The 9100-nt window shown below is 36.5% G+C and overlaps 1 pseudogene; it reads left to right on the top strand.

Annotated features, from left to right (window-relative positions):
* The window catches only part of LOC122739591, a 90973-nt pseudogene extending 82646 nt beyond the window's left edge, over window positions 1-8327 (top strand).
* Window positions 8328-9100: the final 773 nt, after the last annotated feature.

Here is a 9100-nt window from a genome sequence, read left to right on the forward strand (position 1 = left end):
CTCTCAAGGAGCTTACATTCTATTGTAAGAGACAACATCAAAAACTTTTATATAAATAAGTGACATACATGTATATGTGTCTAAACACACACATATATACACAGATATATACATATACATTCATGTATATATATATAATACATATTTATGGATATGTAGGATAAATTGGAGATGATCTCAGGAGGAAGAAAATTAGATTAAGGGAGATCAAAAAAGATTTCTTACAGAAGACAGGATTTGAGTTAAGATGTAAAGGAAGCAGGAGGCAGCTAGGTGGTACTGTGGATAAAGCACTGGCCCTGGATTCAGGAGGACCTGAGTTCAAATACAGACTTAGACACTTGACGCTTACTGGCTGTGTGACCTTGGGCAAGTCACTTAACCCTCACAGTCCTACCAAAATAAAAGATGTAAAGGAAGTCATAGAAGCCAGGAGACATAGAAGAGAATAGTGAGAATTCTGGGCATAGCAACAACTAGAGAAAATGTCCAGAGTTGAGAGCTGGAGTGTCTTGTGTGAGGAGCAACAAGTAGGACAAAGTCATTTGATCACTAAGTATGTGACATGGAGAAAAGTATAAGAAGATTGGATAAGTAGAAAAGGGTAAGGTTATGAAGGGCTTTAAAGATAAACAAAGAATTTTATATTTGATCCTGAAGGTAAGAGGGAACTATTAGAGTTAGGTGACATGGGTTAGGGAGGTGACATTGACATAGTCATACCTGCTCTTTAGGAAGAATGATTTGACAGTTCGTTAAAGAATAGATGATAGAAGGAAAGAAAGAAGGAAAGATGAAAAGAAAAGGAGGAAAAAAGGAAAAAGGCAAATAATGAGGGAAGAAAGGCCTTAATATGTACATTGGTGGCACTGTTTCCTCCAAGTATCTTTATTTAGGAAGTTGGTAAGTTACTGAAGGGGAAAACAAAAGCAATGTATTGAATATATTATCAATATTTAAATTTGAAGATAGTAAACTTTCTTCATGTTGCATAAAAGGAAACTGAGACCCACGGAGATGAAGGGATGCAAAAGTTCACCAAGAGAGTAAGTGGCAAAAATAGGGTGGTGGCCTAGGTCCTTCAGCTCTGTAGTGCAATTAATATTCATGTCATTTTAAATCCTGAATGAGGATCAGAATATTTTTATAAATTTCCAGGGTCACATAGGTGGGATCCTTGAGTCAAGTGCAGGAAAGAGAGCATAGTAAGGGAAGGATTAATTTGTTTTTAAAATTATATATATATATATATACACACACACATATATATATATACACATATACACACATACATATATACATACATACATATATACACATATATACATATACATATGTATATATGTGTGTGTATATATATAATTCCTAGCCCAGCTATAAATTCAGCTACAAGCATACCAATATAAAAGTTGTTGCACCTGAGCATTGGAGTCTGGAAGACCTGAGTTCAAATCTTTCCTCAAAAAATTACTCTCACATATGAGAGTTGTATTTAATGATCTCTAAGGCCCTTTCCACCTCTAAATCTAGAATCCTGTTACTTGAGTTCCAGTTCTGACTCTGACACTTTCTATCTGTATGACATTGGGTAAGTCACAACTTCTGTCAGCCTTTGTTTCCTCAACTGTAAAATTAGGATCTTAACGGCACTCCCAAGATTGTTGCTGAGGATCAAATGGGATAACATTTTAAAGTTCCTAGCACACTACCTGACATACAGAATGTGTTTAATAGATACCTATTCTTTTTTTTTTCCCTTGGACAAGTTACTGAAATTTTTTGGACCTCAGTTTCTTCATCTCTAACATAATGCCATTGGGGGAGTTTTCCTCTGAATTCCCCCTCAGGTTTAGATGCATGGCCATAAGTACATGTTGAAGTGGTTTTCCCAATACTTTACACCCCCTAAGTTTTAAAATTCATATTAATCTTCAATCCCCAGATTACAAATCTATCTATCTATCTATCTATCTATCTATCTATCTATCTATCTATCTATCTATCTATCTATCTATTATCATCTGTCTTTCATCTATCTATGTTTCTTTCTTTCTTTCTTTCTTTCTTTCTTTCTTTCTTTCTTTCTTTCTTTCTTTCTTTCTTTCTTTCTTTCTTTCTTTCTTTCTTTCCTTCTATACCTGGTGTCTGCCAGTGTCTCCTGATCTTAGTTCTAATAAAAGTTAGAGCATTATGAGAATCCATTGCAAGATATTATGTCCTATAATTACCCATTTCAAAAGAGAAATGACAATAAAAGGAAAGCACGGCTGTATGCAGCTAATCAATCCCTTTTAACAGACTCTTTTCTCCCTTTGGACTTTAGAAGCCAGACACATACCAATTTGAGTCTGCCAGATTGGGAGCAGCAATAATAGGGAATGCAATTCAATCATTTATTGATTAACATTTCAGCTCTGTGGAGCTGAAGCCATCTGGTGGGAGGATGTTCTGGCAGATTGTGAGTAGTGTGGATAATGGTCATTGTAGATATGGCCCAATAACAGAGGAATGAATCTCTTCCCCTGCCATTAGAGGTAGGCATCCCATCAATCCCTCACCAGAATTTGCACACAGAGAAGAGGCAGGATATTACTGATATCCTTCCATCTCCCCATGGAGATGTTGGTTTCCTGGGGAAAACAAGTGCCTATCATTCTGCTAACATATTCAGTGAATTGATAGATAGATAATTTCTCTTATAATCTGGGATGTAGGTTAGGAAAAGGTAGAATCCTATTTCTCTTATTTTCCTTGAAAATTCAAAGGACTGCCTTACCCAAAGGAAGCATTGAAAATGTATTGTTTGAAAGACTTGGCTCTGTGTCTTTCTGGCCTGTCTGCTGTTCTGGTGAGAATATATAAAGAGAGGGGCCTTGCAAGAGACTCCAAGGCCATTTCCACCTCTAAAGGTAGTATCCTATAACTTGAATTCAAATTTGAACTCTGACACTTTCTACCTGTATGACCTTAGGTAAGTCACATAAACTCTGTAGGCCTTAGTTTCTTCAACTGTAAAATTGGAATCTTAACAGCACTCAATTCACTCAACATGTGGCCCAGGGATATAGAACTCAGTTCCTTTCCTTTTTGTAGTTGTTATTTCTTATTTTGGGTGAAAGAATTTGGAGCTAGATATGATCGTCTAAGTCTTAAAATATCAGGAGAATGAGTTACCAGAGTATGAGAATTGGAGGAAATACTGCAAGTTTCTTGAAGTTCAGACACATAGGAATGCAGTCCCAAGCCTTGAGAAGCAGTAGCAGAGATGCATATTAATCTATTGATCATTCATGCCATGTGGAAATGAACTTGATTGGGCTAATGCTAAGTAGAAACAGTGTAAGAAAACAAGGGATGGAATGTTGTGTTAAAAGAAGTGTAAGTAGGTATTGTAGATAGATTATAGAGGGTGTATGGAAAGGAGTTAAGTGTAAGGAAACCTGGAAAAGTAGGAAAACCAACAACAAAAGCAACAGACTAGCAAAATTTAGTACTTTAGAGTTTGCAAAGCTCTTTCCATATATTATTCCCTTTGGTCCTCACAACAGCCATGTGAAGCAGGTGATATTATCTCCATTTCAAAGACGAGGAAACTGCGACTCACAGATTTTTCTGATTTGCCCATGGTCACATGGTCAGTAACTATATGTGCAAAGATTCTAACTCAGGTTGGCCTGACTCCAAGTCTAGCACTTTATCCACTATGCTACCTAGTTTCTAGGATCCAGGTTGGGACATTCAAGAGGATTTGTTCTTGTTGGTTAGAGTACATCTTTGAAAGACCTTTCCAGCTCTAGGAATATATGCTTTACATTCTATTGAGATGGTTTATCTTCCAATATTTAAAATGCTTTTACATCCTCCCAGATTTGGTTACTGCTTTGTGGGAAAGCATTTATTAAGTGGCTATTGTGTAATTGGCATCATTTTGCAGCAGATGGACAGCTGACTCTAGCAACAGAAAGACTTGGGTTCAAGTGTTACCTCTGTTGTATGTTTCCGGTGGGATTGGGGACAATTCACTTAATTTCTTAATTCTCAAGGCAACTCTCTGAGAACATAAATTACAAAGCAGGTGGTGAGATAAATTGGCAAAGAGAAATTCCTGGCTGGGAATTCCCTATATTGATGCAATTATATGTATGTTGTTGTTCAGTTGTTTCAATTGTATCTTACCTTTCATGACCCCATTTGGGGTTCTCTTGGCAAAGATACTGGAGTGGTTTGCCATTCCCTTCTCCAGTGGATCCATTTTGTCAGATAATCAGAGGTTAGGTGACTTGCCCAGGGTCACACAATTAGGAACTACCTGAGGCTGTATTTGAACTCAGGTCTTCCTGACTCTAGGACTCCATCCACTGAGCCACTAGCTCCCTCAATCACAGGCATAGAGCAAAAACGATCCTGTTTATGGTAATAATGATGATGACAATAGTCAAAGTTAATTTTTATTCATATCCTTAAGATATACAAAGCCCATTACATATACCATTTCAACTGAATTCCATTACAGTGAATTTAAGGTGATTCACTAATTGCTAAATGAATGTTATGGAGAAGAAAAGTCATGCATTCAGAGAAGGAACATGTCTCTGTAGTTTCAGATGTTTTATGGTTGTTGATTATTGCTAAATTCACAATCATTTTTAATGATCAAAATATGAACCTAGCTGGTTGCATGGAGGAGGTAGGTCTTGTATCAGGACTCAAAGGAGAGTAAGAATTAAACCAAAGGCCTTTTTCCATCATCAACTTTCCATGAGATAGTTTCTTATGCAGCCTGTCAAGGCATGTTGCCAGACTACATAGTTACTACTAACAACAAAACCTACTTATTACAATACTTCTGAACCTTTCTTTTGTGCTATCATTTCAGAGACTATAGGAATGCTCAGGGACTCTCTATTTCTTCCTGGGTAAGTTGCTTCTTTACCGGAACATCTTAATATTCAGCTCTTAGCAAAGTGCCTTACTCAAAGAAGTTGTTTGGATTATATTTTTTATACCTTTATTAAAATCATTATTTTCCATCAGAAAATTGCAATATATGTCTCAGTATCAGATGTTCAACTTAACTGAAAATTGACTAGCAGATATAGACAACAGAACTGGTTTCCCTGTTCATTAAATTTCACTTTTGAAATTATTTTCTTCCTTTAAGACATCTTATTAGAACTTTCTCAGAAATTCATTGAAGCCTAGACTTTCAGATGGACATATCTAGGACCATGTTACCATTTAATTGTTTTAAATAAACTTTTATTGATGGCTTTTGTTTTTACATAATTTTCACTTCTGGAAAAAGTCTCCCCACAAGAGACGTTTATCATACAACTTTCTCTTGTAACAAAGAAAAATAATATTTAAGGAAAAACACCTGATGTGATTGCATTTGACAACAAATAAAACATTCTCTTCTAGTAGTCCCTTTATGAAGAAAGGTAGAATTGTCTGTAAAAATGGAATATTTAATGTTTTGGGAGTTAGAGTACTTAGGATTATATTCTAACTCTACCACTAGATAGCTGTAAACTTGGACAAGATTTTATTTTTTTCATTGCTCTTGGAGAGTCTGTGTAGTATAGTGGCTAGAGCTCCAAGAAGATCTGGATTCTTTCATATATTTATCCATTTATTCATTCATTTATTTACTCATTCATTTGTTTGCTTGTTTGCTTGCTTATTTTTTTGTTACACGATATATTGTTGTTTAGTTGTTTAGTGGTCTATGACTCTTTGTAATTCCATGAACCATAGCACACCATGCCCTTCTATTCTCCATTATTTCTTGAAGTCAGTCCAAGTTCATGCTCATTGTTTCCATGATAGTCTCTATCCATCTTTTTTTTTTTTTTTGGCAGGGCAATGAGTGTTAAGTGACTTGCCCAAAGTCACACAGCTAGTAAGAGTCAAGTGTTTTAGGTCAGATTTGAACTCAGGTCTTCCCGAATCTAGCACTGGTGCTTTATCCACTGCGCCACCTAGCTGCCCCCTCTCTATCCATCTTATCCTCTGTTGTCCCCTTTTCTTTTTGCCTTCAATTTTTCTCAACATCAGGGTCCTTTTCAATGAGAACTGTCTTCTCATTATGTGGTCATGGTATTTAAGCTTCAGCTTTGGTATTTGACCTTTTGATGAATAGCCTGAATTAATTTCTTCAAGTATCAACAGATTTGAATTCTTTGCTGTCCAAGGAACTTTCAAAATTCTTCTCCAATGCCACAATTCAAAATCACTGATTCTGTGGTGCTAAACTCTCCTTATGATCCAGACTTCACAGCTATACATTGCTACTCACAAAACTATACCTTTCACTATATGGACCTTTGTCAGCAAGGTGATGTCTCTGCTTTTTGGTATGCTTTCCACCTTTGCCATAGCTTTCCTTCCAAGGAGCAAGCATCTTTTAACTTAATAATTGCAGTTATTGTTTACAGTGATTTTTGAGCCCCAAAATATAAAATTTTATACTGCTTCCATTTCTTTTCCCTCTATTTGCCAAGTAGTGATGGCACCAGGTGCCAAGATCTTAGGGTTTTTTATTTTTTATCTTAAGTTCTCTTCTCTATCCCCTTCCTCAGAAGACTTCTTAATTCCAATTCATTTTCTATCCTTAGAATGGTATTGTCTAAATGTATGAATTTTTTGCTATTTATTTCAACAACCTTGATTATATCTGTTGAATTGGTCAGTCTGGAATTTTGTATGATGCACACTGCATGCAAATTTAATAAACAGTGCAATAATAGACAGACTTTTATTTCTTTCCCAATATTTCAACAATCAGTTTTTTCCATGTTCCCCAGATGACATGTAAGATGATCTGGTCCTCCCATCTCTTTGAGGGCTTGCCACATTTTGTTGGGTCTCCACAGTTAAATTCTTTAGTGTAGTCAATGAAGCAGTTTTTTTTTTAAACTCCCTTTATTTTTCAGTAAATTAGACAATGATGGTAATTTCATTTTTAGTTCCTCTGCCTCTTTGAAAACCAGTATGCTCTTCTGGTGATTCTTGGTGCACATATTACTGAAGCTTAACTTACAGAATATTAAATACCTTGCTGGTGTGTGATATGCATAATATGTAGCACAATAGAAATGGGCAAGTCATTTCTCACTGTTGGACTCTGTTCCTTGGATCTGTAAAAAGAGCTGGTTGTACTAAACAGTGTATAAAGACTTTTCAACTCTAACTCAATAAACCCTGACCCTCTGATTATTTTTGCCCTGCTATGACCATATTTGGAATATTTAGTCAGGGCTTATTTTGGGGGGAGGTGCTATATTTGGGATAGAAGCAAGGTAGGTGGGTTCATGTGGGTATGTGTGTGTGTGCATTTGTTTGTGTGTATTTAGGTGGAGTGGGGACAGCAGCCCAGCAATTAGGTAAACACTTTTTACAGAATTATGAGTCAAGAGTTGGAGCCCTAGCCATAGTGGAAGGACACAGGAACCTTAGGAGACATAGAGGGATAGTGGGAGTGAGGGTGCAGGCATGTAGGTATGCCAGTGAGCAGTGATTTGGGGAGGGTTTCTGAGTCTCTATGAATCCACACTTGTGGACATCCCTTTCTCTGTCTCTTCTTTCTCTTCCTCCTTTTTTTCTTCTTCCTCTTCCTCCTTCCCTTCCCTGCCTCATCCTTCTCCCCCTCTACTTCTCCCTTCTTCTTTATCAGCCCAAGACAGTAAACAACCTGCACAGAGTGATTCCAAGTCCATCATCTAAGATACCCACTGAAGGGCAGAGTTGAAGACAACCCAAGTACTAGTGGAAGAAGTTCTGATGGAGAACAGTGTAAATAGTTCAGCAAGAACAAGGAGGACAAGTTCAACTCAAGAAAAAGCAAGGCAAGATCTCTAGTAAGATTGCTGACAAATTGTCAACTAGTACAAAATTTTTCAGAATGAACTTGCAATAATTACATTGGATCTTTCTTCAAACTGTAGTACTGGACCGAAAAGAGACAACATTGTGAATGGCAGTCAACTATCTTGAGATCAATAATGTCTGTCTATGAAGGAAGGGTTTTCTTGATTGACAATACCTTCTCACCACACAGTCCATTTAAACAACCTAAGGTTACATTAAGAACAAGAGTTTATAACTCTAATATTAACAGTAAAGGAATGATCTGTCTGTATATTCTGAAGGATTACTGTAGTCCAGCTCTCACTATTTCTAATGCTTTTCTCTCCACCTACTCACTTCTCACAAATTACAGCTCTGCTGACCCCCTGATGGGAAGTTTCACCAGTCAGTGCATGACCAACAGAGCAGAACATGACAGAATGGCCAGACAGTGGACCAACAGATACATGACACAGTAACATAAGAACCTCTCACCATGGCCTCTGGACAGAGCTCTCAGCAAGCACACTCACCAAATGTATCAATAACCCTTTCTTCCTTGGTGGTCTTATTTTTAGGACATTTTAAACCATCTTGTGACAACATATCCCTTCTTTTTATTATATTCCTTTTGTTCCTCACCCCTTTTCAGTTCGATTAATTTGAAAATTGCTTCCTTTACAAATAGATGATGATTTTGGGTTTGCTTTTATTTGTTTGTTTTTGTTTGTTTTGTTTTCAGTGCAAAGAATGTTAGATTGTTAATAGTATAAGGCTTTGTCACAAAACTTTGTATTGATGTTTTTCTTCCTTTTATGTAATCTCTGGGGAAAAATTGGAATTATAAGTTGGTTCTATTTCAATGTAATTTACAGGGTTTTTTATTTTTAAATTTCATTTATTTATTTATTTATTTTTACTGAAGTCTTTAATGGTAGGTGAATGCTATTGGGATTTCTTTTTTTTTTTTTTTGCAGACACTAAGCATTACTGAGACTTTGTTTATCGCTAATAGTCTATGTCTGACACAAATGACTATGTACTTGTATTATGAGAGCACTCAATAAAACACTGTGTCAGGAAAAGAAAGAACAAAGGAAGGAAAGAAGGAAAGAATGAAGGAAGGAAGAATGAAAGGAAAGAAGGACAGAGGGAGGGAGGGAGGGGGAAGCAGACTTTTTAAAAGCATCTGATTTTTGCCAGGCACTTTATGGATATTATCTCATTTAATCTACATTACAACCTTGGGAAG

The sequence above is a fragment of the Dromiciops gliroides genome, chromosome 2 (assembly GCF_019393635.1).
Source record: "Dromiciops gliroides isolate mDroGli1 chromosome 2, mDroGli1.pri, whole genome shotgun sequence".
Taxonomy (NCBI): Eukaryota; Metazoa; Chordata; class Mammalia; order Microbiotheria; family Microbiotheriidae; genus Dromiciops; species Dromiciops gliroides.